Raw genomic sequence first — 12,300 nt, forward strand, 5'->3', positions numbered from 1 at the left:
CTTCAGATGGGCCCTCCGATTTTGAAATAAATTTTGGTTGTACTCAAGTATTTCAAAGTGTAAATTACGAATCCGAAAAAAAGGTGCTCTTAGCCTTCCAAAGGTGCAAAAACTGCAACTTTCCATTTTTTTTTGCACAATACAAACTATTGAATATCCAGCACATGATCTTTACATCGTATTTTGTCTTCTTCGACACTTTTCAAGTTTCCTAATCAACATTTTTCAAGGTTATATGAGAGTGAAATTTCCCAAAAAGGTAACTGTCACCGACTACAATGTATGATTTGAATGTCCGTTCTGACGTGAGCTATTTATAAAAATCCTCAATATGAATTTTAACGAAATTTCAAATTTAGTCAAAGTGAGGGAGAATTTTTTCATCTATTCAGTTCAAGTTGAAATCTTCGCAGCAAAGATACGTTGTATCAATTGCAATGAAGAATGCAAATTGATTATGATACTCTTCTTTACATACGAAACAAAAAAGAAGAAAAAAGACAGAATCATCAGTTGTAAATCTACCAAAACTGTTAAATAGAGAATCAAATTTTCCCTTACTTTAAACGAAATGAATAATGAAGAACAACATTTTGTTGTATTCATCTTATTTATACAAAATAGCAAAATTAGTTACTTGTGCCATTTTTAAGAACTAATCTTTTATATAAGTCACCCACTGTAACTGTTCAATAAACTTTCGGCCGAAATTAAACCATGTGTACCATTGAAAGCATTCGAACAATGTCTTCAAAAGTAATGTATTTAAAAAACAATTTATTGTGAAATTTTCACTAAACAATTTTACCAAAACGCAACATGCCCTAAGAAGCCAACAATGGCTTTTTCAGGTATGTCTTTACTAACTATATTCTACATATTCAGTGCTCAATATACCAATAGGTATATTGAGCACTGAATACTATGAGTACTATGAGTACCAATAGGTACACATAGTACCTACATTTCAAGTACCTGAGTTTTACCTGAGTTTATAATGAATTAAATTACCTGAGCTTGTGTCCCAGTTTCCATATTTGGAAAAATATTCAGTATATTATATTTCTAGAAGATTGAGTTTCAAACTCTTCTCTTCTGAATGTAACACATCGGGTTCATGATTGAACTCATGTCCTTCTGCTAAAAGGTGTTATTTTGCAAATATGGAATTGGTATTTTTATTTACAAAACTACTTATATGGTCTTCAATTCTCTGAGAAAATGTTTTTCCTGTTTGCCCAATATACAGTTTTGGGCAAGAGACACAAGTTCGGTTATATACTCCTGATCTATCCCACACCGAAGTTCCATCTTTATTATTTTTAATAAATTTACTCAGACTATTATTCGTTCCGTAAGTTACGTTCACGCATTCTTTCTTCAAAAAACGGCCAATATTATTGGTTGGTTCACCCAAATATGACAATGTTCTATAACTGACGTTATCGCATCTTGAATTTGGGTAGACCTGGTCCATGGCTTGCTTTTGTAGTTGTTTTTGGAAAATTTTTAAAAGAGTCGCTCAACCAGTCCAATTGTTTCAGTTGGTGGAATACTGAGAAATAAATTTTGAACATCAAACGATATTAATTTTGCGTTATCCACATGGATCCACTGATAAAACAGAAAATTTTAGATTTACTTACCATTTGTCTATCTCAAAATTATTTCCAGTTTGATGAAAAATGTTATTCAGGTAGTGCAGGAATAATAATGAGGAATCCTTGAGTCCTTTGCAAGCTGAAATTTTCATAGATAACATAGAGTATGAAATCCATAATAATCAGTTAACTAACAGTTTCTTGTACGTAGATGATATCTTCAAATGCGGTTTTCCTATTAGTTGGGAAAGGGATAAAAAATGTTTGTAGATAAACAATTTAGTTTTATGCCAACGTGTCGGACTTCCTTAAATCCATCATCAGGGCTCAATAATGTATATGCAGTATATGCCAATACATATTGCAAACTTTATAAAGTTTATACAATCTCATATTATATCAAAAAACCGTTTAAAATATATGTGTCAGAAAACATAGGTACAAACGAAAATGAAGACTAGCCAAATGAAAACACATACACCACAGACACATTAAAAATGAAAACGATATCAAGGAGGACAAACTGATTAGAAATGGACATTTTTGTTTCCCTTAAAAAAAAACATAAATAATAGAAGGATATCAGATTACACAGGATGGTGGAAACTTATGTGTATTAAAATATTAAGGAATACGATTTAGTAAATTGGAATAAGCACTAGGGTAAAGCAGACAGTCATCGGCCACCGGGTAGTGATTGGCATAGCCTCAGTTCTTCATAATTAATAATAATCTGGTGAGAAAGAAGCGGAATTTAATTTCATCAGTTGGCATCGGCAACCTTTCAGAATATGTTTTCCAAGTCATATCGCATAACCTCAAATAACTACGTCGTTGTGAAAAAGTTCGTGCTCTCTGTTGTTCAGTCTGTGGTCAGATATATCAAGAACTATTCATATCGAGTGTTGTACGAGGTAAATAATTCCCAATGTAAGTAGATTTTCACATTTTTTTATGATTTATCAGTTTGAAGAACATTGAAGGCAAATTATTCAATGGCGTGAAAATTATTTTTATGATCAAAATTCATGTTTTACCGTATGCCAATCACGGGTTTCGAATTTGATGTCTAAAACAGTTATTGGCCATATGGCCAATGACTGCATGATCGAAATTTTTCACTATTTTATATTTCTTAGTTCATTCAAATCCATTCCAGAACCTAATTGACAATAACCTATCGATAATGTTGAAAATACCATTGGTTGGCCATATGCCAATCACTATAATCGACCATATGCCAATAACTGTATGGCCATTCGAAATGAATTGAAATATTTTTTCTTGTTCCTTTCTAGATGCCGAAATTACAAGAAGGGAGAAAATATGAGAAGAAGTACACAGAAGAAACTATCACCTCAGCTTTAGCAGCCATCAAAAACAGTATCTCTCAAAGACAAGCCTCTAAATTATTTGGTGTGTCTCGTCAAACGCTGCAATCCAGAAAAAGTGAAAAGTTCCACAATAAAACTAACTTGGGACCAAATCCCATTCTCACACATGAAGAGGAAACTATTTCAGAAAACTGGATCGTAAATAGTTACAAGAAAGGTTTCCCACTCAGAAAATTTGATATTCAAGTATCTTTGAAATAATTCTTGGATGCAAATACTCGGGATAATCCATTTTGTGATAATTTACCTGGCGACGGATGGTACAGGGCTTTTCTCAAACGACATTCATCTCTAACTCACCGCACCCCAGAGGCGGTAACAGCAGCTAGTTCTGTTATTTCAGAGTCAGACATACGACATTGGTTTACTTTGGTGGAGGAATATCTCAAGGGAAAGGCTTATTTTGATATATTGAGAGATCCAACCAGAGTGTTCAATGGGGACGAGACATGTTTTTCCTTTGTCCTAAAAATACCAAGGTTATTGCTCCTAGAGGTGCAAGAAACGTTTATGAGGTAGACTTTGCCCAAGCAATAACGAACATAACCATGTTCACATTCTCTGCTGCTGTTCAGGTGAATGCTAATATTTCCGTATAAGAGGCTACCAGCTTCCATCATAAATTCGGTATCAAGTTCTTGGGGAGTTGGTCTTAGTTACAATGGTTGGATGAAGGTCGAATTCTTTTACGAATAATCGACAATGTATTATATCCGTGTTTGAAAAATAGTGGAACTAAATTTCCGGTCATTCTTTTCGTGGATGGACATTGTACTCATCAAACTTTGGAGTTGAGTCAGCTATGCACGAAACTAGAGATCATTTTGATAGCACTCTATCCAATTGCTACCAGAATTATGCAACCTGCTGATGTGGCAGCTTTCAAGCCACTCAAAACGGGATGGAAAAAAGCTGTATTGGAGTTCAGAAGGAAAAATCCTCAACAAATACTAACCAAGGAAAAATTTGCTGCAGTATTGAAAATCGTAATTGATTAGTGTGCCAAGGTGGATAATATAACACATGGGTTTCGAGCCAGTGGTTTATTCCCATAGAATGCCTCTGCTATTGATTACGAGAAATGCCTTGGTTTGAACAAAAATTAAATTGAAAAAATCCACGATAAAGAGGAACCACAAGGAACCAAAGATGTTTTCATTTCATATAACCACTTCAAAAATATAGTAGGAGATGAAAGAATTAAAATTTTTGAACAAATCGACAGAGTCAACAATGATAATGATGAGTTAGTTATATTGTACAAACTGTACAAAGAATTAAAAAAAAATTAAACCTTGGTTGCAGATGCTGAGACTGATGATGTTTCATATATCACAAGTGGAATACCTGCAGAGACAAAGATCAGTGAAGATATAGATATAAAAAATCTCGAAATAATGTTTGCAAATGGTATTTCACCATCTGTGAATACCGAGGATCATGTACCTACCGTGACATATGAGGTCAAAGACTCGTTAGAGGAAAAAAATCATACTGGCACGAATCTTGATGAAAGAAATGGGTTTGGAGATGGTATGAATGAAGAAATGGTAAAAATATCAGAAGAAACAGTTAGTGCCACAAATGAAATAAATTGTGAATTTGATAAGCAGTCAATGAAAAATACCATGAAACTAGATAGGCCGAATAAAAATGAAGAATCCGACGCTTTCGTCATTGCAAGAACATTACAAAAGAATCATGACAAAAGAGTAATCAATCCAGTGAAATCCAGTCTTCACGATCATGTGATGTGGCCTAAAACCCCGGTAAGAAAGGGTAAGAAAAATAGTGAGAGATTACCATTTGTTCTAACGAGCACTCAATGGAAAAACATTCAAACGGAAAAACTGGAAGCTAAGAAAAAGGAAGAAAAAGAAAAGGAAAATAGAAAAATAGAAAGATATTTAAAAAAAGCTGAAAACGAAAAGAAGTTAGAGAGAGAAAAAGAAGGCAATCAAGAGGAAAAAATCAAATGAGCCAAATACAGCAAAAGGTAAACATGATGACAGAAATAATATGAAAAGTGATTTGCTACTGGCAGAAATCTAAACTAAAATTTATTTCAACCTTCCTCAAGCAACAGCCGGGTAAATATTTCATCATGTGTCACAATTGCACGAGAAAAACACGTGAGGAAAGTATTCGGTGAGGCCGAGAGCAATAATTCTGCAGAAAACAATCAGGAAAAATTACCTTTTCCCAATAATCAGATTGCTCTTGGCAAAATCTGCTTCATCTGTACGAACAAGATTAGCCTAATATCAAAAGGAATTAAATGCTATGGATGTGAAAGAACCTACAATGAGTCAGACACCATCTGACACCATCAACTGATACATCCTGTGCACAAATTTATTATTGTAAAACCTGCTCAGCCAAACCAAATATTTCTTGAAATCATTATCATGATATATCAGTTGAATAAATTGAAGTCCTGGTAGGATTTGAAAACCTGAAGTTTCATTTCATTTGGGTATGCCAATCACTGTAAGTCTTATGGCCAATAACAGTAATCGGCCAATGACTGTGGATTTTGCATTCTTGGAGAATTATATAAAATTCTGGGTTTAAATGGAAGTAGGACACTATTTGGTTCACTCTTCTCCTACTTATATTCTTCAGAATGATTGTTTGACAACAGTATCCTTCATAATGTTCATATTGATTATAGTGAAACAGATAAACTACGAGACAGGCCTTAAGTGGCCAATGACTGTACGCTTTACCCTATTCAGTCCTTCTGTGTCCCTTCTAATGTTAACACTTTTTTGTTTGAAAATGTGAATCATCTCACTGAAGAGTCGTTTACCTAATACAGGTTGAATATCTAAAATCTTGGAGTTTGCAAATTCAAAACTGTGGTTGTTTTCCCTTGTGTGTTCAACGAGGGCTGTTGGATTGGAAACATTCAATTTCCTTGTATCTCTTTCATGTTCAGACAACCGGTTTTTGAAGTAACGTCCGGTTTGCCCTACATACAATTCTGGACAATCCTTGCAGTTATTTCATGAACGATGTTTGATTGCATATTCATCGGAGTTTTTGTTTTTTGTTTCGAAAAAATTTTTTTACCTACAGTGTTAGCATTTGCAAACGCAATTTTGATGTGCTCATTATTTAGAACTGATCCAAGTTTTTCAGAAAGGTTATGTACATAAGGAATTTTGAAATATATTGAATTGTTAATTTCCAGTGTAGGTTGTTTATTTTCATTTATAATTTTTTTTCACCAATGAAGGAGGGTAATTATTTTTAATAAGAAAATCTTCTATAATTCTGATGTTTTTGTTATGAAACTCACTATCAGAAATTGTGAGTGCTCTTGATTTCAAGTTCCTAATGATAATAATTTTATTGTTAAAACTGTGTTGTGAAAAATAATTATTAAACCTTTCTAAAAAAGTAGTTTTGTGGTACCAGACGACTTTTAAAATCTGGTTGGGTGTTCCCGATATCTTAGTTTTTTTCAATTCTGCTGTAACGTTCAAATTTAGGTGTAAGCTTTCAAAACATCAATAATTTCCATTTATTCATTCTTGGGTATTGAAGTAAAAATATCATCAACGTATCTTTTGAAAAACGGAACTGAAAAAGTCAATTGTGCTAGACTACGTTGTTGGAGTTCAGACATCACTAGATCTGCACATATAGGTGACATACAGTTTCCCATTTCTAGTCCGGATATTTGTTTATAAATGGAATGTTAAAGAACTCAAATTTTCAGATCACAGATAATATACTGATCCTTCGCAAGTCTTTGAACCTCTGTGTATTTGATTTCATATTAGATAACACTTCTATGGCAAACCTCCAATCAGATGAAAATATATTTATGAAAAACAGAAGATAATTTTATGAAAGAAACGGTTTTCAGAATCATCCATTTCAAGTTGAGAGTAAATGAAAAAATATTAATTTTAATGGGGATATATGAGTGGGTTCAAATTTTATCTTTTGATTATATGAAAACGAATTTACTAAACTTGATAGAAAACAATTTAACGGAGATTTATCTTCTATTGGTTTCATTAATGGCGTAAGTCACCATATACTCTTATAAGTCAGTCAACCACCCTATTACTGTTTCTTCTTTCGAGATTTACTAGTGATATCAATGGTACATTCGAAAGTTTCAAAGTTTTCGGTCAACTTGTATTTTTCTATAATAGAAAGTAAATACATTCGGTTTCAAAGAAAAGATTACTAGATCAAAGTGCTTGAGAAATTACTTTATTCTACGTAGTTATGGTCATCTTCAATTGACTGAAGTTTTATTAAGGTGAGATCAAAAATCCTCAGCATCTTGGGAAAATCATTCATTTCAAGGTTAAAGAAGTAACACCTAATACTTTTGAAACAATACATTTTGTTCGATAATGAATCAATTGACTCACATTTTAAATTATATTGGTGTGAATTCGGTATTTTTGCTTCATTCAACTTTCTTTCAAGGTAGATGTGAAAGTTTAATGAAATGCCTCTGGAATCAAATTACCTTCAGAATAATTATTTTTTAGAAATTATATTTTGATTCTAATAGAATAATTGGAATTTGGATTCAGCAGTCATGAATAATATCACTACTTTGCTTTGTTAATCATCTTCCGAAACAACCTTCCGAAAGAAATTGCAGACAAAATTATATTTAATTATTTGAAGATGTCTCTTGAGCTACAATGTTCAACTCATCTTCCGCTTTCGTCATTCAGTGTTGTACAAATGGATATCTTAACGCAACGTAGAGCATGCTCCACCACTTAATTAATCGAATGAATACTGATTTAAGTTGTGCATGTTCTTACAAACAATTGGCTGAGAACCAAATTCAAACAATATCCGCAAGTTTGGGAAACAGTTTAGACATTATTTCGATTCTATTAAATTCTATTAAGACTAGATTTATATGTGTTCAGCACATTCACTCCACAACTTGCTTCGAATTCTGGAAGGATGTTGAATTGTAGTATATTACTAGTAACTAACTGCTTTCTCACCCCCTCATTTTCTATCCCCTCTCGTAATGTATTCAGCTCAGACGAAAGCTCTGCAATTGTCAAATAAAAGTATCACAGAAATACTGCTTGATCTGAATTTACGTTTTCGAAATATGTTATTTTTTCCTTCGTATAGAATTCACTTCATCAACACAATACATTTGGAACCCAATAACCAATAAGAGAAACACCTATAGGTGAATCGATCGAACTATTTCACGAGTGACAAATATCAATTTATTATAAATGTTATTCACTGAGCCGATATTTTCAGCTCTTCCATTGCAGCAGTCAAGCTGCTAGAAAATAATTCCATGAAAATCAAAAAATAAATAGATAAGTACTTTTTGATCATTCCCATATTGATTTCAATTTAAGAGACAGACAGCTGTTTCAGCCTATTGGGCATCGTCAGTACCGGGCTCTTAAATTGAAATCATATATATATATATATATATATATATATATATATATATATATATATATATATATATATATATATATATATATATATATATAATATATATATATATATATATATATATATATATATATATATATATATATATATATATATATGTATAACCAAGAAAAGCACTCGATAAAAAGAACTGAAATGTGTATATATATAAATCTACAAATTTGATTACAAGTGGTTTCCACAATTCTCAACAAAATTACTCATTTTTCCATAGTTTATATAATCAATCCAAAAAATTCCTTAAAGACAACCCTAACTCAATTATAACTAGATCAGATAAAGGCAACGTAACAGTTGTTTTGGACAGAGATCAATATGATACAATACCCAACCAGCAAAGTTGTTTTATAATTCCATGGTGTTGCAACAGTTTTATTTTATTAGTATTTTATAATCACTTCCAAAATGCTAATTGATTATATTAGATGATCGGTGAACACAATACAGTTGTAGGCAATGAAAGGGTTTTATAAATTTGTCATAGAAACGTTTATGAAATAAAATTAAAAAACCATTATAAAATAGTCAGGAACTTATCACAGAAACGTTTTTGCAACTAATTTATAAAACATATTTTCCTATAGAAGTGAATTGTTATGTAGCAGTTTTATTACACTTTTCTGTGAGATTTTCATGATAGTTATAAAACTATTTCGAGCTTATTTTATAACTGTTTCCTGTAGCTTTAATGAAATTATTTTATTAGAATGTTTCAGATAGTATTTTATTTTCATTGCCATATTGTCACTTCAATGATAATTTCCCAACTATTTTATAATACGGTATATTTACTAGAATTCAAAAACACTAATATAACTGTTATAAAATCAAATATATATTTGCTGCCACCAAGAATAAAATGCAGCATTTAAGAACAACCAGCTGACATCGATTCCTAATCACAGCTTTGAAAAATTCTTCAAAATATTAGTTATGTTTAGTAAGAATATTTTTGTTCAGTTATTCAAGTGGGATACCATTGATATCGTGGTGGAAATCAGTTCTTCAGCAACTTTTGAATATTTGATTTTTATTGAGTATAGGTACCCATGAGTGAATTCAATATTTTTAAGGCATTGGATTTAGTAACTCAAACCTTATTCACAATTTGGAAGACTGTAAAATACGAAGGGTTTGCACTTTCAAGTTTCAGTTTTTAGTTATCTATTTAGAAAACCTGAATATTTTGTTCTCTGAGTGAAGCAGTTTCGTGTTACAACCCTTTAAATGATGACAAATTCAGGTACACCAAGGTACCATAAACCACGGATCCCATAAAAGATACATAACTCTGGCTTTTCCATACTTTCTGTGACAACTTGTTTGAATGAAAATAACCCTGCTCTGATTGAATAGAATTGATAATTTCTTCTTGTTCTGTATCGTCATTCTTCAGCTTTCGTCATCAAATGACTTCGTTTTAGTTTATGGATTCGTATTAGCTCATCAGCATAAATTTTTGGGCATGAGAGTTGGTTATTATTTACTCATGACAAAGGAACTGTGGTGAACATATATGTATACCTAAAACGTAGATACAATGAGTCAAATCCAGCTTCAAACAGACAAAACTATCAACTGAAAATATAGGCCTGAATTATGAAATATCTGGTCAATTATTGAAGCTAATAAAAAGATATATTTTTCGACATCAAAAAACTCACCCGTCATTTCCTCTGAACGCATGATAAATTAAATATCAACAATATTTCATCGGCGCGGCGTTCATATAGGTTATGTTCAATATTCACAATGTATTTAGCATTAGACAACGGATATTTATCATAAAAAAGGTAATATGTGATGAATAAAAGTAATTTATATTATTAGAGTCATCAAAGTATCGTTTATTAGCAAAAATGTTGCCAACTAACTTATAACTTATAGTTGTGTACCAACAGCACAGCCACAGCGAAGCAGAAACGCATACAAATATTAACAGGGCCGTATTCTTAGTATTCTGTCTAAAAAAAAAACATCAAAATAACGGGGTGCTTAATTGTGTTTCGCAAAAATATTTCATGTACAAATGAGTTGTTAAGGTTGGATGGGAGTTCAGTTCCAGCAGCTAAACCATACAAGGTGATTCACGGCATTTTATCCATTTGGGAGTATCTAGGTTTCCGATAATTTTGTGATTTGAGCGTATGCATTCGCGTTCGAATTCGATTGTATAGGTTCGCCACCCGCTTTCTATAATTAATTCGTGACAGTGTTCGTACCCATAGGTATTCGTTAGTGTAAAGGCCTTTAATGTTGGGATGTTGACTAATTGACGTATAATTAATTTTTGTAACAAAAAAATTTTTATAATTTTTTGTTTAGTAAAATAAGGGGTAGGGTTGGTTTGTTTTTTTACGTTATTTCAGATAATCCATCTATTAATCTAGAACGGTTTGGTGTTGGGAGACAACTCCAGTAATATGAGGTTACACTCTAGCAAAATACTCCCATACTTTTAATACATCGTAGCTTTCGGTCAAAAAAATATTGAAAACTCATTTTTATAAATTATAATTCATTGATACATTCTTATAATACATATATAATATTATATATTATATATGTATTGTAAGTTATATTTTCAATTTGATAATAATTCCATTGTGTGGATACTGTAGTGGATTTTTGTGTTTGTATCCTGAATATATAAATAAAAATAAATAATTACTCGATGGCGGCCATTTTGAAAATTTATTGGGAGGTATATGATTGTTTCAGATTCAGTTCGAGGTGCTTCAAATAGACGAAGAAATGACTTGGTGTTCCATAAAAAAACTTTCTGGAAGCTTCGAGGCTTTTCCTAGAAATGGTACATATAGCACATTCACAAAACATCAAGAATAAAAAAACCGACTTAAATCACCTAAGTGAAATTTACTCTTATTTAATTTGTATGGATACATTGCCCAAAATCATTTGGCAACAGGGTTAAGGTTTTATGTCACAGATCAAACAATTGTTGATGTTGAATGTCAATTCGTTTTTTGAGCCCTGTAATTGGCTTATACATCGCATGCGGGATTGGATTACATGTCATATGTCTTTTTTGAATCACGCACGTGGTTTCCTCTTCAAGGAACAGGTGATTTTTAATTTGATAATACAATGATATATCATTAAATCTACTATATATTGTTTGTCTGTAATGTCTTGAGTTTCATCATAGTAATTTTTCATATATGTTACGTCCGTATTTCATTCAACCTGCCATATAACCTCACATACACTGTAAGTTGTTTTGAATTATTATTTTATAAATATGACTGTCTTTTAACCTTATTGTAGCATCCCTGATGATGACACTAAAGGTTATCGAAAGCTTGGAATCTGTGTTATAAGAGTATACTATGCAATAGCTTCTTCAAGCAAGTTTATGCTTCAAGCATAAACTTGCTTTTATAGTAAAAATCAAACAATAAACTATATTGATTAGTTTTTTAATATGGATTTTCATAAAGTATCGGTCAGTTCTACTCAATTATTTAACATATTTATTTGATGAGAATCAACATCGTATTCGTCCGAAGTGATTGTGTTCCCAATTCTGTATTTTCCTAATATAATTTGCTCATATATATTGATCTGCTGAAAATAAAATGGTAACAGAGTCCAAGAGAATGAACATTCTTTTCTGTTATAATATCTGTCTTACGGAAATGTGAGAAAATGGAAACGAAAATATTGGAACGCTCAGTATATTGTCAAACACTGGTAACAATTTATACCCAAAGAAAAAAGTAATCTCATGTCATCGAGAAAAATATAGAGAAAGCAAAGATTGATGTATCTGAATTTCATTGTTTGAACGAAATGTAATATTTTCA

Source organism: Leptinotarsa decemlineata, unplaced genomic scaffold (assembly GCF_025532065.1).
Source record: "Leptinotarsa decemlineata unplaced genomic scaffold, Ldec_3_MD MMD2_tig00078346_RagTag_RagTag, whole genome shotgun sequence".
In the NCBI taxonomy this organism is placed as follows: Eukaryota; Metazoa; Arthropoda; class Insecta; order Coleoptera; family Chrysomelidae; genus Leptinotarsa; species Leptinotarsa decemlineata.